Genomic DNA, 26,405 nt, shown 5'->3' on the forward strand with positions numbered 1-26,405 from the left:
TAGAAGGCAGAAAATCAAAATTAGGATGAGGTCTATCAGTTAGAAACAAAGAATATAATACAAAAATTAATAAAATGAAGAGCTGGTTCTTTGAGAAAATCAACAATGTTGACAAACCCTTAGCCAAATTCACCAAGAGAGGCCACAGTCACCCTGATACCTAAACCACTCAAAAGACTCAACAAAGAAAGATAACTTCAGACAGATTTTTTTCTTACAAACATTGGTGCAAAAATAATAAAATACTCACAAACCGAATCCAGGAACACATTAAAGACATCATTCATCAAGTCCAAGTAAGCTTTAACCCAGTGATGCAGGTATGGTTCAATATATGAAAATCTATCAACATAATCTATCATATCAACAAAATGAAAGAAAATAATCACAGGGTTATCTTATTAGATGCTGAAAAATTCTTTGGTAAAATCTAACACCGTTTCATATTAAAAGTATTAGAGAAATCAGTGATATAGGGCACATACCTAAACATAATCAAAGCAAAATACAGCAGTGCAATAGGCAACATCAAACTAAATGGAGAGAAAGTTAAAGTATTTCCACTAAAATGAGGGTCAAGACAAGACTTTCTACTCTCCCTACCTATTCAATATAGTACTTTAAGTTCTAATCAGAGCAATAGGACAACTAAAGAATATCAAGGGGATACAAATTGGAAAGGAAGAAGTCAAGGTATCTCTATTGGTGCATGATATGATAGTATATATGTTACCCCCAAAAAATCTTCCAGAGAACTCCTACAGCTGATAAATACCTTCAGCATAGTGTCTAGGTACAAAAGTAACTCAAAGAAATCAGTAGCCCTTAGTTGTATAAATGATTATCTGGTCTATAAAAAATTAGGAAAACACCCTTTACAATAGCCACAGATAATATAAAATATCTTGGGGTAACTCTAATCAAGCAAGTGAAAGATCCAAATAGCAAGAACTTCAGGTCCCTGAAGAAAGAAACTGAAGAAGATATCAGAACATAAAAAGATCTCCCAAGCTCATGGATAGGTAGGATTAATATAGTGAAAATGGCTATCTTACCAAAAGGAATCTACAGATTCAATGCATTCCCATCAAAATTCTAACACAGTATTTTATAGCTCTTGAAAGAGCAACTCTGAACTTTCTGTGGAAAAACAAAAAACACAATACAATTCCGAACAATAAAAGAACTTTAGGAACAAACGTCATCCGTGACCTCAAGCTGAAGTAGAGCAATAGTGATAAAAACTGCATGGTATTGGTACAGAAACAGACATGTTGATCAATGGTATAAAATTAAAGACCCATAAATAAACCGTAAACCCACACATTTATGGATGCTTCATTTTTGATAAAGAAGCTAAAATTATACAATGGAAAAATGAAAGCATTTTAAACAATTTGTGTTGCACTAACTGGATGTCTACATGTAGAAGAATGAAAAAAAAAGATGCATATTCATCACCCTGCACACAACTCAATGCTAAGTGAATCAAGGACCTCAACATAAACCCAGATACACTAAATCTCATAGAAGAGAATGTGGGAAATACCCTTGAACTCATTGATACAGGAGACAATTTCCTTAACAGAACACCATTCCCATTCTTAGTGCTATAATTACTCCCCCATGTCTCCATGACTACTCCCATCCAACTTTCATATATCTGGTGGGATTTGTTTGTTTGTTGTTGAGGCCCGAGCTTCCTCACTTTGTGTGGCCAAAATGTTGCAGCCCTCTCTGCCCCACTCTGGGGGTCAGAATGTCACGGACTGCTCTGCTGCTCTGGTCCGAGGGTCAGGGTACAGCAAGAGAGAGAGAGTGGGGGGAAGAAGGGGAAGAGACATGAAGAATAGAGACAAGCCAGAGGTCTGTAGTCAAGTCTCCTTTACTGTCTCCCATAGACTATATTCACACCTCCTATTCTTCACCTCCTATACACTGTACTACAAGGAAATCCTGGGTATTTATAAGCACAAGCAGGAGAACACAGGTGAAGACATTTTACCACGTGCACCATGCAGCTGGGGTCACTAAACAGCAAAACAAGCTATGTGGGATAAACAAGATGTTTGTCAGAGTGTGCTCAGCTGTTGTAGGCTGTTGAAAAACAAGTCTTTATCAGGGTATATGGTTCGAGATGGCTGCTAAGTTGATAGCTGCTTTCTGCTAAAAGTCGGCTCCCAACAGTTTTGTTTTCCATGGAGTCCACTCAATACTGCAAGTATATACATGGATACAGGGGCATCTACTAGAGAATGGATAGTTTCTTTGTGGCCCTATTAAGAAAAATTGACTGTCCCTCTCCAAGCACTCACTCGTTCTCAGTAGCAGCTTTTCTAGCACTGGTTCTTTGTAACCACATTCCATTTCCATGCGGAGGCTTTGTTTGGCTTGATTTTGTGCAGATCTTGTGCACACTGTAGCAAACTGTCCTGTTGTGTCCAGAAAACACGGTGTTACTATTGTCATTCACTGCCTTTGGGTTTATAATTCTAGTACTTTCAATCACACATAAATTTGTTACGACGAATTGCTTGTTAATTAAGAAAATTGCTGAAATTTTAATGGCATAATGTTGCACCTACAGATCAACTTGGTTATACTACTATCTTAATAATATAAAACCTTTCAATCCATGAATGTATGGTGTCTTTGTACTTTAGTTTAGGTCTTCTTTTAAGTTTTTTTGTACAAATACTTTCTTTTTCCTTATGTTTTAAGTGACATATTCAACTTTTAAGTTTGAAAATTGCTTGTCAAATAGAAAAGTGCAATTATTTTGTCAGTATTTATTTTGTTTACTACAACCTGGATGAATGTACTTATTAGTGATAGTAGCTTTTTCTTTCCTTTTTTTATTGGATATTTTATTTACATTTCAGATGTGATCTCCTTTCCCCATTTCCCTCCTACCCAGGAACCCCTTATCTTATCTTCCCTCTCCTCCAGCTTCTATGAGGATGTGCCTCCACCCACCTGCCCACTCCCACCTTCCCACCAACAAATACCCCCACACTGGGTCATCCAGCCTTTATCAGACAAAGGACTTCCTCTCCCAACTATGCCCTACAATGCCATCCTCCACTACATATGCAGCAGGAGCCATGGGTCTCTTCTCCCTATGTGCTCCCAGGCTGGTGCTTTAGACACTGTGAGCTCTGGTTGGTTGGTATTGTTGCTCTCCCATTGGGCCACAAACCCTTTCAGCTCCTTTGGTCTTCTCTCTCACTCCTTCATTGGGAACTCCATAATCAGTTCAATGGTTAGCTGTGAGCATCCACCTCTGTATATGTCAGGCTCTGGCAGACCTCTAAGGAGACAGCTAGATCAGGCTCCTGTCAGCATACACTTCCTGGCATTCACATCACAGTGTCTACCTTTGGTGACTGCACATGGGATGGATATCCAGGAGAAATGGTCTCCAGACGGCCCCTCCTTCAGTTTCTGTCCCACACTTTGTCTCCATATTTGCGGCCATGACTATGTTGTTACTCCTTCTAAGAAAGACCGAAGCACCCACACTTTGGTCTTCCATCTTCATGAGCTTCATGTGGTCTGAGAATTGAATCTTGGGTATTACAAGCTTTTGGGCTAATACCCAATTATCAGTGAGTGCATACCATGTGTGTTATTTTTTTGTGATTGGGTTGCCTCATCCAGCATGATATTTTCTAGTTCCTTCCATTTGCCTAAGAATTTCTCAAATTCATTGTTTTTATTAGCTGAGTAATATTCCATTATGTAAATGTATGACTTTTTTTGTATCCATTTCTCTGTTGAAGGACATATGGGTTCTTTCCAGGTTCTGGCTATTATAAATAAGGCTGCTATGACACTAGTGGAGCATATGCGTTGTTATATGTTGGAGCATCTTCTGGGTATATGCCCAGGAGTGGTATATGAGTCCTCAGGTAATGCTATGTCCAATTTTCTGAGAAACCGCTAGACTGATTTCCAGAGTGGCTGCAACAGATTGCAATCCCACCAGCAATGAAGGAGTGTTCCTCTTTCTCCACATCCTCGCCAGCATCTGCTGTCACCTGAGTTTTTGATCTTAGCCATTCTGACTGGTGGTATCTCAGGGTTGTTTGGAAATCAAAATTTCAAACAATAGTTTCACTGATGACTAAGGATGCTGAACATTTCTTTAGGTGCTTCTCAGTCATTCAAGTTTCCTCAGTTGAGAATTCTTTGTTAAGCTCTGTACCCCCTTTTTAATAGGGTTATTTGGTTGTCTGGAGTCTATTTTCCTGAGTTCTTTGTATATCTTGGATATTAGCCCTCTATCAGATGTGGGATTGGTAAAGAACTTTTTTCAATCTGTTGGTTGCTGTTTTGTCCTATTGACAGTGTCCTTTGCCTTATAGAAGCTTTGCAATTTTATGAGGTCCTATTTGTCAATTCTTGATCATAGAACATAAGCCATTAGTGTTCTATTCAGGAACTTTTCCCCTGTGCCCAGGTATTCTAGGGTCTTCCCCACCTTCGCTTCTGTTAGTTTCAGTGTATCTGGTTTTATATGAGGGCCTCTATCCACTTGGACTTGAACTTTGTACAAGGAAATAAGAATGGATCTATTTACATTCTTCTACATGTTGTCCTCCAGTTAATTCAGCACTATTTGTTGAAAACGTTGTCTTTTTTCCACTGGACAGTTTTGTCAAAGATCAAGTGACCATAGGTGTGTGGGGGCTCATTTCTGGGTCTTTTATTCTATTCCATTGGTCTTCCTGCCTGTCTCTGTACCAATACCATGCAGTTGTTTTTTGTTTGTTTGTTTGTTTGTTTGTTTTGTTTTGTTTTTTTATCACTATTGCTCTGTAGTATAGCTTGAGGTCAGGGATGGTGATTCCCCTAGAAGTTCTTTTATTGTTGAGAATAGTTTTCACTGTCTTGGGTTTTTTGTTATTCCAAATGAATTTGAGAATTTCTCTTTCTAACTCTGTGAAGAGTTGAGTTGGGATTTTAATGGGGATTGCGTTGAATCTGTAGGTTGCTTTTGGCAAGATGGCCATTTTTACTATATTAATCCTGCCAATTCCTCAGCATGGGAGATCTTTCTATCTTCTGAGATCTTCTTCGATTTCTTTCTTAAGAGACTTGAAGTTCTTGTTGTACAGATATTTCACTTGCTTGGTTAGATTCACTCCAAGATATTTTATATTATTTGTGACTATTGTGAAGGGGGTCATTTCGCTAATTTCTTTCTCAGTCTCTTTATCTTTCAAGTAGAGGAAGGCTACTGATTTGTTTGAGTTGATTTTATAACCAGCCACTTTGCTGAAGTTGTTTATCAGGTGTAGGAGTTCTCTGGTGGAAGTTTTGGGGTCACAAGTATACTATCATATCATCTGCAAATAGTGATATTTTGACTTTTTTCTTCCCTATTTGTATCCATTTGGCTTCTTTTTGTTGTCTAATTGCTCTGGCCAGGACTTCTAGTACTATACTGAATAGGTAGGGAGAGAGTGGACAGCCTTGTCTAGTCCCTGATCTTAGTGGGATTGCATCAAGTTTCTCTCCATTTAGTTTAATGTTGGCTACTGGTTTACTGTATATTGCTTTTTACTATGTTTAGGTATTGGCTTTGAATGCCTGATCTTTCCAAGACTTTTACCCTGAAGGGATGTTGAATTTTGTCAAATTTGGAGAACTGGGTTCTGATGATATCAGTTAACTTTAGTTTTGATTGCTTATGTTCTTGTGCTTGCCTTTTGCCATCTGGTTAACTCTAGTTACCTGTAATCAGCGTCTCTGACTGAAGCCTGTGTTTCCAGTTATCTTGCTTGTGTCAGTACTTTTCAGAGTCCAGATGTCTCTGTGATATTGAGATCCTGAGCTCCTGAGTTGAAGAACTCCTGGGACTCAGGCTGCCTCTAGGATCCTGAAATCCCGCTGGTCTGAGTGGCTCCTCTAGGATGGCTTAGGATATGGTGTCTTCATGGGAGCAGACCAACTAGGTATCTGCCTCAGCCAAAAGTACCAAGCAAGGGGTGGAAGGAGAGTGGTATTCTGGAAGGGTGGGGTTTGGGTAGCTGATGGTTCCTGAGTTCCCCAGACTTCCAGCTGTGGCTCTGGGGTGTAGGGTTGTGAAGGAGAGTTCTTACCTGCTACTCTGAGTACAGTGGCTCTTCTAGGAAGGTTCAGGATATGGTGTCTTGATGGGAGCAGACCAGCTAGGTGTCTGCCCCAGCCAAAAGGCCATAGTAGCTTTTTCTTGCTTTGCATTTGCAGTAATCATTAAATTAGTCCCTACTTTTGCTGTTTTTGAAGAATAGAGACAGCCTCCTTTATATGTGCATACATTTTGCTTGTCTTATTTCTTATATCACACCAGGTAACATCTCCAGATCAATGTTGAATAAAAACATTACAGTACTTCTGATATTAGAAAGAATCATTCTGTCTGTGTGATGGCTATTTTTGTTGTTACCTTGACTATATCTGAAATTAATTAACATCCAAAAATGACTGGGGACACATGTGTGGACTTTGCTTGATTAAATCATTAATTAAGGAAATTTGAGATGGGTGGGTAGCCCTATCCCTCAACTGGGGGCTGTGACTACTGGAGGTAGTCTCTACATGTTCTATCTCCCCTTTGTTGAGCATTTCAGATTTTTTTAAAAACAGGAATGAATATTGGATCAATTTCACTTCTTTTTCTGCATATAGAGATTATTATGCAGGTTTCCCCTTCAATTTTTTAAACATGATAAATTACATAGATCAATTAGCTAATATTAAAGTACTCTTTTATTCCTGACATTATTCCTACTATAACACACCGTGTCATGTTTTTCATACATTACTGGATTCAATATGCTAAAATTCTGAGAATCTGTGTCAGTGTTCATAAAGAATATTGAGTCTATAAACTTCTTTTCTTGTCATGTCTTTGCCTGGGTTTTGTTTCATAATAATTTGATGGTTTCTTAAAGTGACATGAGAAATATTCTCCTCTCAGGTATATAATGTATTTAGCTATATTTACCCTTTGTTATCCTCATCTTCCCAGGTCTCCTGCCCCTCACATGTTCTCTCAGTTCATTTCTATTTTATTATTTATATTATAACCCCCTGTGTCTAATTACTTTTGTCCCTATACTCATGGGTGTAGGGCCAGCTACTGGAACATGAATAACCTAGTAGGGCCTCATCCCTCCAAAAAACTGGTTCTTCTCTGTAGCCTTCAACTTTCATGGTCTTATGTTTCCTTTTTCCTATCTACACTGGATATTAATTATCTTGATCTTGTGATGGTCGTGCAAGCAACCACAGCTGTTATAAGTTCATAGGTGCAATGACCTTGTCATGTCTGAAAGATATTATTTCTCATCTGTTTTTCTGTTTTCTGGATCTTACAGCCTTTTTGTTTTCTCCTCCACAATGTTCCCCATGTTTTGAGAGAGGGCATGGGTGTGATATAAGTACCCCATTGATGTGAAGATGCCACAATAACTTACTCTCTGTGCTTTGCCCAGCTGTGGGTCTCTGTATCAACTTCCATTCTCTGCAAAATGAAGCTTCTTGGATTATGTATGAGAGCTGCATCAATTTTCCAGTATAAGTGTAATTACAAGGCAGTTTGATATGTCTATTTGGAAAATATTATTAGTAGGTTTTTCTTTGGAGCATATGTCCTCTCACCTACTTATTCTTGGCTTGGTTTTCAGAAGCAGATATGTAGCAATACCTAAATCTAACCAGAGAGCTGTTTGTTATGGCTGTAATTTTCATGACACTATTGCAAAAAATGGGTAGTATATGCTGAGTGAGTCAATATAACTGGAAGGGCACACAACTGGATAAGTTCATTGCTGACTTTCCACCACCCACAGCCTGCATTGCCTCTTCTCGCCATACCACAGTGAAGGCATCTGATCTCACTTATTCATATAATTTATACCCATTTATTTATTTGACTTTTCCTAACCTCCTTCATGTTCACACACCTCTACTTCTCTTCATGGCTGAACTTTCTTCCTGCTACTATGCCACCTCCCCGTACTTTTCTCATTACTTTGAACATTGGGTAAGGGGCAGTCCATCCATTCCCAGGGCCTGTATGAACACATGAAAAACAAAACAAAACAGAACAAAACAAAATAAAACAAACAAAAATACCCTCCTCTGAACAGTAAGTTTAAGTGGATCATAATCTTTGTTTAGTGTTGACTCTTGTGATCAGATGTTATATTGCATGCTGTGGAATAACCATTCAATAGGATAATTATGAGATAAAAATTTCAAAAAAAATATTTAATCCAATTTAGTCTAAGATTTACCTTGAATTCACTAGCCCCTTTCTCTACATTTTCTTCTGGTTACTTGGAAGAATCTTAGGGTTTAACATGCTAGCCTGGTTATTACAAAACACAAGATTCAGTTTTGAAGGAGACATTTTGTTTAACATGTTCAAGCTTATTGGCAAGAAATGAGTGACTTCCATTTGGAGCCCAGTCCATTTCTCTCTGTCATGCTAGGTACATAAGTCATTTTGTCACTGTGTTTAGGGTATTGTGATCACCAATACAAAAAAGGCTTAATCCATCATTTCGCAGCAGTGCTGCTGTCTCGTGGATTTTAGAATTGCCTTTTCAACACTGTAGGTGACTTAAGTGCCAAAATGAGTACTGATTTCCTATCTTGTGCCCACTTGTTGATATTTTGAGCCCTGAATATCAAATAACCTACTCATAAAATCCTATCTATTTTCAGTATGATGATGTTTAGGATTGGGGAAAAATGCCTTTATTTTTCATGATCCATTTTTTTTTAGCTGTCAATTTTTAGCTCTTGTTGAAAATTCTAGGTAACAAATCCATTTAAGAATGCATCATTTTCAGGAGGCATTGCCACCCTTTTCTGTAGAAAGTACTCTGAGTTGAGAAATTGTTGAATTTGAGGGAAAACCATAACAATTCTTGTCTCTGTTACAGGCTTTGACTAAAGCTGAAGGCTCTGAATATGACATAATAGACAAAGGTCTTCCCTAAAATTCATGTCCTGAATGTTGCTCTTTGTTCTTAGTTTTGTTTTTTTTTTTTTTAACTTAGAAAATCATTTGTCTCCTTGGATCCCCAGTTTTCTTATTTCTAAGATTAAAACAATACACTGTCTTGTTCCAACTTTGAACTTGAAAATATAAAGTTAGGTCCCCAGTTAAATAGTAATGAAGATTTAACTCAGTGTTACCTAAGTAATAAATAAGCACCAAATAAATTGATTAATTAATATTATTACTATTAATCATATTAATTAATTAATTAATTGTGGAATGGAATATCATAAATTCCTAGCATTCCCCTTAGTACTTTTTGTCATTTAATGCAGCTATTGCTTGTCAGTGTTACAGTGAATATCATAAACATTAATTATCTGTTTCCATCACCTTTTATTTTAGATGGTTAGCTAACTGGAGAGCAGTTAAATTATTTCTCTATTCTTCAAATGTAAGTTAGAAAATAGAGCCCTCATATTATAATAGTAAAATTGGCCATTTGTTGTTAATTTTTATGTGTCAGCAATGAAGTCCACTGCAATTTTCAAGTCATTTGGCAGATGGTTTAAATCTCATGAAGCATAGTTTTAGGAATTCCACAATTCCATGTCCCACACTTCCATGGGCTTTGTCTTTCGAAGCTCATGGAAGATGGAAAAAGTCACCCCACATTGCTCTATATAATTACTGTTAATGAGTCATTTCTGGGAGGCAGCTTCTGGAGTGTTCTAAGAGTCTGCTGCTCAGGGAAAATGGCTTTCCCAGGGTTTTATCCTATAAAAGGTTAGAGAACATTTCCTATTCTAGTTCCCTCTATCTTTCCTGTCTCCAATAAGGGGAGAAAGATAGTAGTAATGTGGGCTTTGAGAAAGTACAGAATGTTCGATGTTACATGAACAAACATGATGTGAGCATAATTACTAGATCATTTGGGAAACAGATATGAAAGCCAAAGCCCAGACACAGGCTCAATTAAAAAATAAAAACAATAATTAGATTGTAGAATGGTTATCTCCCCCTCCCTCATTAAGAGGGTTGTAGCCCAAAAGCAATAGACTACACTAGAAGGACTACAAATTGTAAGAGTGTGTGTGTGTCTGTGTGTGTGTGTGTATGTGTGTGTGTATGTACTTCAGAAACTCTACATTCCAAAGGAGATCAAAGAAAATACAGAGATATTTTAAACTCAAGAAATTATTAAAAAAAGCAAATTCTAGCCAGATTTACATGAATTCTCAAGTAAAGATATATATATATATATATATATATATATATATATATATATATATATTCAGTTTATATTTCCTATTCTTAGTACATGTCTGTTGGGGGCCGACTTTTAGCAGAAAGCGGCTATCAGCTTTGCAGCCATCTTGAGCCATATACCCTGACATGTGACTTGGATTACAATAGCCTACAACAGCTGAGCACACTCTGATAATTTTGGTTTAGATACCTTGAGATTAAAGGTTCGTGAGATTAAAGGTGTGTGAGATTAAAAGGTGTGTGACTTAAGAGTGTAATTTAGAGATAAGATTTAGAGACAAGACCTAAGGGCATGATTAAAGATGTGACCAAAAGGCGTGGCTTAGAAGTGAGTCATGTAAAAGGCAGAGACAGAACAGATCAGAATCAGACACAGAAGACAGACTGGAGAGAGACACAACAGACATTAGGGAGACAGAGAAGAGAGAGCCAGACACAGCAGAGAGAAGACAGGTAGCAGGGCACTTGGAAGAGAACTTGGAAGAAGTAACTTGGAACTTGGAGGCACTAGGGACTAGGAACTAGGCACTAGGAACTCAAGACTTAGGACTTAGACTGAAGAATAAACGGGATTGAATTACACTCTGTCTGGTCTGCATTCTTCGAGTCCGTCCTCACTCTCGCTCTTGCTGAACCCCAACCAACGGACTGGAGCGGCAGCTTGGGCCAGGATACAGTGGCTGCCCAAATGTGGGTCGGCCCGGGCCTCAACATTTGCTTGGGCCACGACATTTTTTGGCTGCCCCAATGTGGGGCTAGTGCGGCTCTCAACATTTTTTTGGCTCCCAACGTGGGGCTAGTGTGGACCCCAACTTTTTTTTTGGCACCCAACGTGGGGCTAGTGCGGTTCTCAACCTTTTTTTTTGGCCACCGAACATGGGGCAGCAAGAACGAGAGACCCAGTGAAGGACTTTATTGGAAGAAGGATCTGCTGAAAATTCAGAAGTGAAACAAAGGTGATCATCACAGGAATCTGCAGCGTCAAGAAAGGTAAAGAAAATGGGACAAGAAATTAGTCAGCCTGAATTCAACTCTCTGTTTTGGTTTTGTTGTTTGCTGCTCACATGTGTTAATTTTCTGCTTTTGTTCTTGAATGCTGTCTTTTTTGTTCAAAATAAAAGGAAGCGTAAGTTAGAATCCAAAATACAACCAAAGGTTGATGACAATTTGTCAGAGCCAGATTGTGCTGACCAAGAGAAAGAGGAAGTCAAATTTTATGACGCTGAAATGTCCCCTCCCTATGCACCTCCACTTCCAAGTGCTCCCCCAATTGAGATGGTGGTTATAGATCCCATAAGGGAGTTACAGGAAAAATATCTGTTCTTAAACAACAAATAGAGTTAGAAAAAGAGTATCAGGACTTAATTAATCAGCTACAAAAATTAAAGACAGGAAAGATGTCTCAAGAGGTAAACTGTGAAAATCTCCTGGCTCCTTGCATTCCTCAACCAGGAATCCAAAGGCAGTCCCTATCACCTAGCTTAAGACTAGCCACAGATCAGCCAGAGGAGGGAAAGGCTGAGGCTTTCCCAGTATCCGAGACTAGAGACAATCAAGGAGTTGCTTGGAGACATCACACAGGTTTTAATTTTCAAATTATTAAAGAATTAAAAAATGCAGTATCTCAATACGGTGCCACTGCTCCTTTTACTCTTGCAATTTTAGGGTCTGCTGCAGAGGAGTGGCTAACTCCTAGTGATTGGAATACGTTAGCGAGAGCAGTTCTTAGTGGTGGAGACTATTTAATTTGGAAATCAGAGTATCATGAGAATTGTAAAGAGACAGCTAGGAGAAACATTCAGGCAGGCAATGGTTGGTCCTTTGGTACCTTAGTAGGAGAAGGGCAATTTGCTTCTAGTGATAACCAGATGCAATATGACCCAGGTTTATTTGCTCAAATTCAAAATGCAGCCATGAAGGCTTGGCGTAAACTTCCAGTAAAAGGAGACCCTGGTGCATCTTTAACAACAGTCAGGCAAGGGCCTGATGAGCGATTTTCTGACTTTGTTCATCGATTAATGACAACAGCAGGGAGGATTTTTGGTAATGCAGAGGCAGGTGTAGATTACGTGAAACAACTTGCATATGAAAATGCTAATCCTGCCTGCCAAGCGGCCATTAGACCCTACAGGAAAAAGACAGATCTTACAGGGTATATCAGACTTTGTTCTGACATAGGTCCCTCTTACCAACAGGGCTTAGCTATGGCATCTGCCATGCAAGGACAATCAGTAAGAGATTTTTTTGACAAGTAGAGACAGAAAGGCATGTTTTAAATGTGATAAGCCTGGACAGTTTGCAAGAGATTGCAAAGTAGAAAATGAGTTAAGCCAGAGACAGCCCAGAAAACAGCCTGGGCTCTGCCCAATTTGCAAACATGGAAGGCATTGGGCTAGTGATTGTAGGTCTAAACAAGACGCACAAGGTAACACCCTTTCCCATAATCAGGGAAATGAGAACAGGGGCCAGTTCCAGGCCCCGAACCGACGCAAGCCAAAACAGGCTTATGGAGCAGTCAGTGTCCTACCAGCAAATACCAATCCCTTCTGAACTCAGTCGAGCAACACCAGGAAGCACAGGGCTGGACCTCAGTTCTGCCACCCACACAGTATTAACCCCAGAAATGGGACCTCAGGCCTTACCCACTGGAGTGTTTGGACTGCTCTATCCAAATGTGTTTGGTCTGATAGTGGGAAGAAGCAGTGCTACTATGCAGGGACTACAAATTTTTCCTGGAGTTATAGATAATGATTATCAGGGTGAGATTAAGGTAATGGCACAGGCAATTCAGAATATAGTCACCATTCCTACAGGAAAGAGGATAGCTCAACTATTGTTACTTCCATTGTACCCTACTAATCACAAATATAAGAATCCTAAAAGAGGGGATCAAGGTTTTGGTTCCTCTGATGCATACTGAGTACAGCCTATAGTTAAACAAAAACCTATGATGACAATTTGGCTAGATGGAAAGGCATTCCAAGGCTTGGTTGACACAGGAGCTGATGTGACTATCCTAAAACAAAGTGATTGGCCTGCTACCTGGCCTCTGACCCCAACCTTAACCAAATTAAGGGGCATTAACAAAAATTACCAGTATGTCAAAAGGCAAGAAAAACAGTCTGAAAGAAAATTCAGTCTTTACAACTAGGTTTTAATGTGGTACCAATATAAAAATACCAGAGTATTTTTAATGACTATTAATATGCTAAATGCCATAAAAAGAGCCATAGAAACTGTATAATAATAGTTCAGCCATATAAGAAGATATAACTAAAGGACATACTAAGAATAAGTTTCTAAACAAATAATGCATTTATTGTTACAAGTAGACTTTATGTAGATTAAGGAAAAACATCAATTGGGTTGAAGATATGGCAATAATGTCAAGACTCAAAAAATAATGAATACAAAATAGAACACAAGAAAATTCAAGGTCAATATCCAGCTCATGTTAACAAGGATGTGGAATATAGGGAACATTACTTCATTATTGGAAGGAGTACAAACTTGTACAGCCAGTTTGGAAGTCAATATGGTGTTTTCTCAAAAAATTGGGAACCAATCTATATCAAGAACCAGCCCTATCATTCCTGAGCATATATCCAAAAGGGCATTCCATCCTACCACAAGGACACCTGCTCAACTGTGCTCATCATAGCTTTATTTAAAATAGCCAGAACCTAGAAACAATTTCAGTGTCCCTCAGCTGAAGAATGGATTTTTAAAAATGTGGTACTCAGCTGTTAAAAGAAGAGGCTTCATAAAATTTGCTGGCAAATGGGTGTAACCAGAAAAAAAATTCATTCTAAGTGGGGTACCTCAAACTCAGAAAGACAAACATGCTATGTACCCATTTACAAGTAGATATTAGCTGTAAAGTAAATGATAACCCTGCTACCATTCAAGAAGCCAGAGAGAAGCTAAAGAACAGGGAAGGCTTAAATAGGAATGTAAGAACCTCACTGGAAAGAGGAAATGGAATAGATTTTGGAGGTTGACTAGGGGCTAATGGGGATGGGAATGGAAGGGATCATGGGGAAGAAATAGAGAGAGAGAATACTGAGAGAGGACTGGAATTGGGGGACATTTGGGTTGAGGTAGAAACTTAGTGCAATGGAAACACAATGGTATCTATAAGGGTGATGCTATTGAAGACCACTAGTACTGGAGGACACAGAGCCTGAACTGGCCATTCTCTGTGTCCAGGCAAGGCCTCAAGTCGCAGGATTGGGACACCAACCCAGCCACAAAACCTCCAACCTACATTCCTGCCTGCACAAATTTCTGGGAGCAAAGTCTAGCATAATCATCATCAGAGGGCTAGGAGAGATTTCATCCAGCAACCGATGAAAGCAGAGGTAGAACACCACAGCCAAATGCTAGGCAGAGCTTGGGAGTCTTGTGGAGGAGGGGAGGGCATAATGGAAGAGCCAGAGCATTCAAGGATACCACAAAAACACTGTCCACAGAATTAACTGACCAGGACTCAAAGTGACTCACAGAGATCTTGGGGACTTTATGGGTTTGACCTATGCCCTCTTTATATATGTTAGTTATCGTTGTTTAGCTTGGTGTTCTTGTGGAATTCCTATCAATGGGAGTTGGCGATGTCTCTGACTCTTTTGAGTCCCTTTCCTCCTATTGGGTTGCCTCATCCAGCCTTGATATGAGAATCTGTTCCTGGTCTTATTGTAGCTTGTTACACCGATATTCAGTTGATATCCCTGGAAGTTCTGCTCTTTTCTGAGGGAAAGTGAATGGGGGTGGGGTATGGGGAGGGGAAATGGAAAAATTAAGGTCAATATCAAGAAATGTAATGTATGTTTTACTAAAAACTAACTGATATCATAGACAATGAGATGGCTTGGTGAATGAAAACACTTGCTGCCAAGCCTGCCAATCTGAACCCACAATGGGGAGGGGATGAGCTGGCTTCTGCAACTTGTCCTCTACTCTCAACATGGGTGCTTTGTGTGTCACCCCAACCATCCAAAAATATAAATAAGAGTGAAAATACAATATTTTTAAAATGAGTATTTAAAGAAGTAAATGAGAGATTTCTAAAATTAACAATGCACAGCAAACTGTAGATTTAGCAGTCCAGTGAACCTGCTGAGCAGGATAACCCAGCCCCAAACTTAGCCATGAATGTCATAGTCCAGTTTCAGGAAACTAAAGACAATGGGAACAGTTGGAAAGGACCAGAGCAGTTTGATACATACAACTGCTCAAGAAAAAGTATTAAAGCATTCTTTGAATTATAAGTTCTTCAAACATGGAAAGTAAAGAGGGAAATATGAAGTGTATTAAACACACACACACACACAAATCTAGAATGGCACATGGGGGGTTTATTTGGCCCTCAGACATAATCAAGGCATGAAGACAAACTAAGGGACCACTTCACCAAAGAGCTTTTCCTGTAGGAAATTTTAAAAGAGAGAGAAAGGAAAGAATGAAAGAAAGGAAGGAAGGAAGGAAGGAAGAAAGAAAAAATAAATAAATAAAGAAAGAAAGAAAGAAAGAAAGAAAGAAAGAAAAAAGAAAGGAAGAAAAAAAGAAAGGAAGGAAGGAAGGGAGAGAGAGAGAGAGAGAGAGAGAGAGAGAGAGAGAGAGAGAGAGAGAGAGAGAGAGAAAGAAGCTATTCAGGCAGAAAAAGAAAAGAAATCAGGAACATGAACATGAATGCACAAAAACAGAGAAATAATGAAAAAATAAAATACAGGCCTTTAATTTTTATATTTTTAATAGGAAAGATCAGTGTTAATTTAAAACAATGATATGTTTTGGGTGTATTGGATAAGTCAAACAAGTATCATAGGAAATTGTAAGAAAACATAAAAATACTATTTTTATAAAAAATATTGTGAGTACACTCGTGTGTATAATTGAATAGAGAAATCCACTATTATAGGTGGATACTTTGACAATCCTTTGCCAGTTTACCAGTAACTGACAGATGAAGCTGGAAGAAAATGGAGAATAGATGATCTAACTATCACTATCATCGAGTTTGATCTAACTGACATCATAGGATAATCTACCTAATAACACGAGAAAACAGATCTTTCTCAGGGCACAAGAGATTTTTCTAGACATAAAATGTGCTTTACAGTTTTAAAGGTAGGCAGCATGAAAAGTATGTTTTCAGATCACAATGTAATAAAGCTAAAGAAAAATAAGATGGCTGGAAAAATTTTAAATATGTTGCATTAAACAAAGTACTCATTGTTTAAAGGAAGGAGTCAAAAAATAAATTCTGGAACATTTTTAACCAAATGTTAATTGGTCCTCTATCAGTTAAAACTGCAATATAATATTGTAAAAGCTTTGGAGTACTGTATAGCAGTGATTAGAGGGAAATTTATAACAGTAAATACATTTGTAAAACAAGGATCTAAAATTAGTAATTGCTTTAAAAACAGAGAAACACAAATAAGAGCAATGTGAGTTTCATGTAAGAATGATTAAATAAATTTTTGAAATACTTGGGTAAAAATCAGTAAAGTTCAAAGCAGGAAAACAAAATAAAAAGTAAAATCTATAAAATTACAAATAAAATTGATAGAACACTAGTTAGGTTAATCAGGAGAAAAAAACAACAGGAGCCAGAAATTATCAGTGTAAAAAACAAAAATTATGATTATATTAGGTTCAATATACATAAAAATATTACAAAGAAATATTAAGAAAAAAGTTTGAATTCAGTTTGATAAGTTTAACAGCACTAATTCTGTTAAACTGTTGAAAGCCACACAAGCAGAATTCATGGTGTGAGGAACTTTACTGTGACTGTGCTAAGGTATGTGACCAACGCAGCTTATAGAAGGATTAGTTTATTGGGGGGTATGGTTTCAGAGGAATAGAATCTATTATGGCAGGACAGCATAGCATCAGGAACAGGAAGTTGGGGCCTCACACCTTTCAGGGCAAGCACCAAATAGAGAGAAGAAACTGGATGAAGTGAAGCTATAAACACACACACACACACACACACACACACACACACACACACACACACACACCAAAACAAAAGGCGAAAACCAAAATACAAAACAAAAAAAACAAAACCCAATCCCTAGTGATATACTTCCTCCACTAGGGCCACACCTCCAAAACTTCCCCAACTGTGCTACCAATTGATGACCAAGAGATCAAATATTTGAGCCTATGGAAACATTTTGATTCAAACCCTTGTGTTAGGCAACCTGAATAGATCCACCAATTAAAGAAAATAACTGTTTCTTGAAAAGATGCTGCCAGTTTTATTTGACTGTTAAAATCTGATAAGAAGATCAATGTGAGACTGAAGGTTGAGGGAGTGAACACTTTCTAACTCATTCTATGCAGCCAGAGTTATTCAGAAAGAAAGAAAGAAAGAAAGAAAGAAAGAAAGAAAGAAAGAAAGAAAGAAAGAAAGAAAGAAAGGAAGGAAGAAAGGAAGAAAGAAAGAAAGCAAGAAAGCAAGAAAGCAAGAAAGCAAGAAAGGAAGGAAGGAAGGAAGGAAGGAAGGAAGGAAGGAAGGAAGAAAGGAAGAAAGGAAGAAAGGAAGAAAGGAAGAAAGAAAGAAAGAAAGAAAGGAAGAAAGAAAGAAAGAGATACCTTATGAGAAATGATATAGACTAACATTTCTCATATGAGATTAGAAAAATAAATGATTCAAATGATATAACTTTCACATATCTAGAAGTGTAATTCATGGTTGGATTTTTGTCTAGCTTGAGCCTGCACAAGTCTTATGCATACTGTCAAAATTGCTCTGAGTTTATATGTGCAACTGCCCCATTGTTTCTAGACAACACTTTTTGCATGGAGTGTGGAATGCCTGACCCATTTAGGGCTGAGTATTGTATAGTCTTTTATCAAACGAAAGGAGGAAAACTATATGACTACACAATTAATACAGAAAAAAAGTATTTGACAAAATTGAACACAGAATTTATGTTGACTCAGCACAATAAAATGGGGGTGGGGGAGGACAACTTGTTGATAAACAACTATTAAAACCTTCTGATAATGTACTCATTTTGGAGGGACATGACATATCAAACCTAAGAATAGTCATTCAAATATTCTGTCACTCTTCTGACTTAGCATTTTAGTGAACATTCTAGCTAATACAATACACCCAGAAAAAAAAAATCACAAACACTGGAAAGGGAAAAATAAATGAAGTATATTTGAAGATGATGCCATTGTATGTATAGTAAATTTGTAAAATAACAAACAATTATAATAATGACATAGAATTTAATGACAATATAAAATGAATGTTATACCAGAATAAAAGGAATTTGAAATTTAAAATATCTGTTGATAGTACCAAAAATTGAAATACTTGGATATAAATTAAGCAAAATATAGGATTAATATAGGTAAAAGTATAAGATACAAGTAACAGAAATCAAAAATCTATATAAGCAGAGAAATGTTCCATTTTCACAAATTAGTGGACTCAATATTTTTAGATATCATGTATTTTCATCTTGATCTACAGATTTGTTATAATCTAGATAAAAAAAATCACAGCACAAGTATTTCATAGATACCAGCAAACTAATACTAAAATTTATTTAGGAAAAGAACAAGACATAGGCCTGTCTTCCTTAAACATGAGTTTATGTAATGACTTGTTGCCAAATATGACTGTAGAATAAAAGAGCAAGTTCACAGTAGAGAAGTCTGAGAAAGTAGGTCAGGCAAGTGAGGTGTCAAGAATTGGCGAACCATTCTTGACATGATCTGATAAAAAATGTCATTTTGCCTCATGATCTTCCTACTCCAGCTCCATAATTCTAGTCTAATCATAAGGAAAACATCAGAGGAATTCTAGTTCTTTATTAGCACCACTAGAAACTGCCCAAATCATAAAAGATAAGAAAAGTCTTCAAAACTGTCATAGTTGAGCAAATCTATGGACTCATGACGACTGTGTAACATGTAGCATCATAAATAGACCCTGGCACCAGAAAAGGAGGGTAAGTATACAGACTGAGACAATCTGAAGGAATTGTGGCTTCAGTTAACAACAATGTATAAATACTAGTTAATTAATTGTAGCAACATATTGAAATAATTAAAATGTGATTAAAAAAAGAGGGTGTGAAGCAGTGATGAATTCTGAGACAGATGTGGGGATAATAATCACAGACATGACTATCTAATCCTCCTTCAGGAGAAGGAATAATATGGACATACCTTTCCCCCCCTCCTCTCAGGTTAGGAAATATTAGAGAAATTCAAGCCTGAGTTGACAGGTCATTTCTGTTTTCTTTTTGAAGTAGGTCAATGACATTTTGTGACATAAATTTGAAAATGTTGGATTATGTAGTTAAATAAAGTGGTAAAGTTTGAAAAGTTCCTCAAGGGAATTTTGAGAATGAAATTTGCCAGAGGGAGATGTGAATAATGAAGTTTTGAATGGGCCATCAAAACTGAATTCTCAAACCCACCGTGGCATTAAATGATTACATAGGACTTCCTATGCTTTCTTGTTAGATGAATGTGGGTGCAGAAGATGGTAGGAAATTTGTAGGGCCAACTTGGTATGAGGAAGGATGTATGGTGGCTGCACTTGCAGGTTGGGAAATATTTGAAACTCTAGGCTTTGAACGGAGATGAAAATCACCAAATTGAGGTAATGGAAACATGGTGATTTGGGCGAGTTGATCACATCATTGCAGTGATCTCCTAGAATGATGCCAAGAATGGACAAAAATGATGTTGATTGTTAGGCCTTGAGACTAAGGTTATAGCCTACAATGTTCAGACAGCTTTCCTTTGCTCTGCTTAAAATGGAGGACCCCATTTTCTTCCTTTTCTGATATAGGGAGCCCAACCCCCTATCTTTTGCCTGAGAAATGTCACATAATCATTAGCGAAATTACTGGTTCAGATTCCTGGAATGCCTCTCCATGCAAGTGAGGTATCCCCAAAACCTTAAACCTCTGCCAGTGAAACTTCGCCATAAGAGGAACCCCTTCCCACTCTCCAAGTTTCATGTATATAGCCCTCAATTGACCCCAAAGCAAGTGTATGCTCGCAAGCTGTTTCGTTGAGTACTGCCTAAAAAAGTTGTTCCTGTGTCCTCAGAAAGAGCTGACATTGAAAAGCTGTAACACTAAGATCTTCAGAGGAGACTTCTTCCCCATCAGCATTCACTGCTTTACCAGAATTCTGCCAACCCACCCTTTTCTGGATGTTGCTTCATCTTTTCCTGCCTGGTGTGCTTCAACCGGATACCCTGAAGGAAGACAAGGACCTAGGAACTCGGCTCTGGTCCAGGTCCATTCTTCCCTTCCTGGTGTGCAGCAGCACTTGGACATCCCTGGGTAAGAAGAGAAAAACAGAACCATAATTAATGTGGGTGAGAGTTGGTATAGTGTATTTAATATAGATAGTTTATTACATTTTGTTCAGGTATCTATAGTCCCTCTTAAATATAGTAACAACCTGTGCCCCAAAGATATCCTCTCTTGTATTTACTATAGTAACAACCCGTGCCCCAAAGATATCCCCTCTTGTATTTAATGTATACTTAGCTTTGTGTTATGTGATATACCCATATCCCAGTTATTCTATGAATTTAGTAGGATCTAAGGGTTATGATAAAAGACAGTTCTGACTTTGCAAAGATTTAAATAAAATAAGCTGATGACAAACACTGCATGATCCATTTTCTACATATTATACTCTGACAGATTTATTAGGGAATCCTGAAATAAATGTGCATATTTAGATGGCTCATGTAAAATAATTTGAAAACCTGAGAAATTTAAAATTCATTATTTCTAAACATAGCCTAAGCATAATTTTGGCCAGTTATAAGATGACAAGATTTTTAACAGGGACTGCTCATTCAACTTGAAGTGGAGTTACCTGTGATTTATATAATTCCTCACAACATTCCCAGGCAATAATGTAAAACACAATACTGAGCTTTAGGACAGGACACTTATAGTTGCTGAAGGATGTAATGCAAAAAGAAAAATAGAAGGTCAGTATCCTTCTAGTAGAAATCTAGGCTAGGAAAAATAATCTCAGTTGTATGCTTTAAGTATTAAAATACTAGTTGTTCTTGAGTAAGTGACCTACAGGATTCTATTCTAGCTATGAAGAAAGAAAAATGTTTTACATTTCAGTGAACATTGAAATTTCTCCCCTTCCTTCCTTCCTTCCTTCCTTCCTTCCTTCCTTCCTTCCTTCCTTCCTTCCTTTCCTTCCTTCCTTCTTTCTTTCCTTCCTTCCCTCCCTCTCTCCCTCTCTCCCTCCCTCCCTCCTTCCTTTCCTTCCTTCCTTCTTTCTTTCTTTCCTTCCCTCCTTCCCTCCCTCTCTCCTTCCCTCCCTCCCTCCCTCCCTCCCTCCCTCCCTCCCTCCCTCCCTCCCTCCCTCCCTCCTTCCTTCCTTTCTTCCTTATCAATCTTTTGCCCATATATATTTCTCCCTTTTTTGTGCCTGGTCCTCACAGAGGACAGAATAGGCATAAAATCCTCTGAAACTATAGTTACAGATACTCATAAGTTACCACAAGGGTGCTGGGAATCAAGCCCAGGTTCCATATAAGAACATCCAGTGCTTACTCTTGCCTGGTGAATCATCTCTCTAACTCAATTATATAAATGCTTCTATGTCAAAAGCATAAATGAGTTTGCAGATAAAATTAATTTATAAAGAACATAAAATTGGGTGGATAGAAAGGGGAGCAGACTGGTTTGACAGTTAAATATAATCAAATCACATTTTAAGATGCTCTCAAATAACTAATTTAAAAAGAAGATCCTACAATGATCTTGAAACATAAACATGAGAATAATCCTTGAATAATAATGTTCTAAAACTGTAAACCTTACTTTCATTTGTTTGATTACTTTGAATAACATTTCCTGTTCATGTTAACTGTAATACTTTATCAAGTAAAATAAAAAGGACACAAAAATTTAATATGCCTGCTTTGAGTAAAAGTTTCATGAAATCTCTTTTAAAATTTTTTCAATTTTATATTCATAATTGTATGTATTTAAATATAAATAGAAGCATTTGTGATCTGACTAGTGGTGCATGGAAATGCATGACATATTATTAAACTGATAATGAAGAATCAGCTGCTCTATAATAAGAGTCACATTCTCATACAAATTTGTATTTTGTGGAAAAATTCAGGTTTTACACTTAAGCTTACATTACTGGAAGCTGATGTCATTCAATTACATGTAACCAGTTACTTCTGTTTTCTATCATTCAGCCTAACAAAAATACACAATGCAGCATTTCATTATGTCAGACTTCCCTTTTACATTTCGACAAGAATGATAATTTTAATTAACTTACAAATTTCACCTAGACCTGAACTCACTACATTACACTAATGAACTCTTCTTTTAGGTAGAAAAATTGAGATCAATTTTTGAAAATATGTCAGAGATGTTTGTGTAAGAGATAGTTAAGTATGCAGTAGATGCCTGTCCTTGATCACCTGTTAGTTGATATTTGAAGCAAAACCCTACTTTGGCTACCTTTGTTTTCACCAAACAGGAGGGATTTGGGTCTGGCAGCTTTCTGAGATCTCTAAAGCATCTCAATGGACATTTTTGTTTTATTCTTGCATCTGAGTCTTCTATATAGTCTTTGTATAGTCATCTGCTATACAAAGTTAGCCCCATATTCTTTGTACCCTATGAGGTTTCAGTTATGGGTGGTATACACACTAGAAGGTGTGGCTTTCATCCCTCTTCATCTTTCCACAAACAGGAACTTCAGTCAGAGAGTTATTCAATTTTATATCAGAAAGGTCATCACTCTTTCCTTTTTCTTCTTTAAGACTTTAATCTTTCAGGCAAATAAGTGAGCTGCCTTCAATCTTGTGGCTGGTGATATTTGCCTGGTCAGTCATCTGCAGGCTGATCCACTTCCTTACCCGGAGCCAAGCAAGTGTTATCATGCCAAAAGATCTTATTCTTGAGACCATATTTATTAACCTTCTGGGTAAATTCTTTATATAGTGTTTAAAAACCTGCTGATTAGCAGGTTTTTAAAAAGTGCAAGTAAATTACAGACCACATATCTGAGGAAATCATCTTCCATTTTTTTTCCCCTGTAGAAATCAATTGGATTTTCTGTAAATGATTGTTAGTTCAATGGGCCCATACAGGATACACTTAATTTAACCACTCATTTCCAGTAGTTCTCTCATTTCAAGTATGAATAGCATGTCTAGACTGGTGTACCATTTTCTTTCCACTGATGACTTAATAGTCCTCGGAAAAGCATGTATCTGGTGAGGACCAGACACATAATAGTACCATCCAATTTTTATCTTTCCTGATTGTCCTTGGTAATTAAATTTCTTGTCAAGTCCTTTGACCTCCACTTACAGCTTGCTGAGATGTCTGACAGAGAAATGCAATGTAGCATGGCAGTTAATAGAAGCAGAGGAGGAGCCATATTGAAAAGGTAAGAGAGCAGAAAAGTGCTGTCTAGCCCCTTCCCTTCCCTTAATAGGCTCTTTGACTGGACACTCAGTGCCTTTGATGATAAAAGCCCAGTAAAAGCACTTTCTCTGCTTGACAATGTTGGAAGGCTGTGGACTCTCTGAGAAATTTGATAGAGGCATTAAATATTTGATCAAATCAATTCTTTCTTTTTCTAGTAGCTTCTGAGTACACAGTTTGTGCCTGTGTGGGTGGTGCCTGGGGAGGGATTGGCTTAAGCAGTAAGTTGTCAGGCTTGCTTATTGAGTCCTAAGTGCCCTGGAGTTGTATTGTTTGGAGGTAGAAATGGAGTCTATAAAATTTGAGAATGAATTGTTATTAAAATGTCTTTCCTTGTAAGTTTATAACGTGTCTGTTTCTTTTTGAATTGATAGTCTGACCCGCTCAAAAATATAGAAGGATCAGTTACTAGCTGTGACATGGAGGATCCTCAAATAAGTTACTGTATGTTATTTCTTTAATTTCTTCTCTGTGGCTCATAATAGCTGATAGATGGCAAAACAATACCCAGTACTGCTATAGTCATATTATACAGAGCAATGACAAATCAGGACTTAAGTGTGTATCACTTAAGTGTGTATCAGGACATATCAGAAAGTGATTGTGAAAACTAAGAATGTGTATGTCTTCCACCTGGCAAGATTACTGGCTACTCTCATATACCTGTATTTTCTTCTAGTCTTCATTTTGTACTTCACTGGAAAATAAACACACTTTCAGCTTGTGAGCGTTGATTTGGAGGGTTTTTATAAACATACATTGGATTCTATATGAATAGTTACAGATCTTATTTTATTAACGAGGAAGACTTTACCTTTTAAAATATTCCTGTCTGATTTTGTTGATTTGTTCTTAGGATATCTAAATTTCTTTTAGATCTACACATAGGAACTTGTAATACTAATTTTTGACTGAAAATCCTGATTAAAGTTCCTCTGTTATATGGCATGTCCAATGCTTCCCTTCCGCTCTGAATTCCTTCTTTGGTTTAAACTGTGTCTTAGCTTTTTCAACTTTAGCTAATGGAGATTCTCCAGGAATGGAGACCCATGACACAGAGGCTGGAGTGGTGCCAGCAGACACATTAGGTTTCTTCTCCCACCCCAAACCAATCGTCTGAAGTTTTTTAATGAGAATTTTGAAAATTGAACTCAGCCTAAAAAACAGAAGCAAATTAGCTCTGGAGTATAGGAGTTACATTTTTCTTTCTTTCTTTCTTTCTTTCTTTCTTTCTTTCTTTCTTTCTTTCTTTCTTTCATCTTTCTTTCTTTCTTCAATATCATTTAGAGATGGCACAATGATGAGACAGGCTGTCAGAATGGAACAGTGCTCCCATCTGAGCATGATTAAACTCATCTCTGGAGATATTAGGCTGCATTTGTATCTATTTTTCTGGAGAGAAAAAAATGAAATGTTTAATAATGACTTTTATAGAAAGCTTAATGGGTATCAGAGTAGACTTTTGAAATTTCAAGCATAAAGATGTACACAAATAATAACATAGATATTTTTCAGATACTCAAATGTGTTTCTTTTAAGTTATCCCATGAATTAAATAATTCAAGTGAATATAATTTTAGATATTAGCTCTATTGTTTTTTCTTATTGTTTGTTTCTTATCTGCTTTATTTTTCTATAAGGGAGCCACAAAAATTTGGGTTATAATTATGTTAATTTAGACATTGAGAAAATTTTTGTAGCTATTTTCTTGTATTCACCAACAGATTTTTTTTAGATGAAGAATTTTTTTTTAATTACATTTAAAAAAAACTCAGAGGCCACACAAATAAAATTGGTGATCAAATTATATCAGTGTCAGTAGTTATCCTTTTGACCCTGAGGTCCTTTCACCAGTTGCCTATGCCTTGGCCTTGTTTTCTGAAGTGCTGAGTGGCAGTATTCCATGGTTGAAAAAAAATGCTAAATTGTAATCTGATCCTTGTCAGTACTCAAGAAGGGAATTAGAATAGCCTTAACCATGTATTCCAGGTCCAGTACCTGATTTTGTCATGAAATCAAGTTCAGTGAAATACAAATGTATATTTTGATGGTTTTAGGAATGAATAGATTCCAGTAAAATCATCTCTGGTCAAGACAAGAATTGATGCCTCTCATTCATAGCATACAGTATGTGTTACAAGGTAATTAAACCTGAATCTTTAAATCATATCTGAACAAAGTAAATGTTTTACAACTTAGAGTTCTCTGGTATTACTTAAAACTCTTGGAGAGCTGATTGTTAAGAGCTTCATTGCACTGGTCACATATATGGTTTTTTCTGGTGAGAGGACTTAGTTTTATCATTATCTGATAGAAATTTTAATAAAACATTCTTTTCAGTTTTATAACTTTATGAGACAGCAGTTAATTCTCATTCACAGTGAATGTGCATTTGGGGGAATGAAAACAATGACACAGTTTTGAAACATATGGCATTCAATTGGTGAGTCTTTATTTTTATTGTGTTTTCTGACAATACATACATATGATATATAATGTTATATAGTTGTTCTACAATGGTGGACTCAGTTGAAACCTGCATGTCCCTAGAGCAAGTGTCTTGAGCTAAGTGCCTGAGGTTACATTTCTTAAATCTTGTTTTTATCTATGAATGTTGATGATTCCTTGCTTCCTTGAGGGTTAGA

The sequence above is a fragment of the Arvicanthis niloticus genome, chromosome 2, assembly GCF_011762505.2.
Source record: "Arvicanthis niloticus isolate mArvNil1 chromosome 2, mArvNil1.pat.X, whole genome shotgun sequence".
NCBI lineage: Eukaryota > Metazoa > Chordata > Mammalia > Rodentia > Muridae > Arvicanthis > Arvicanthis niloticus.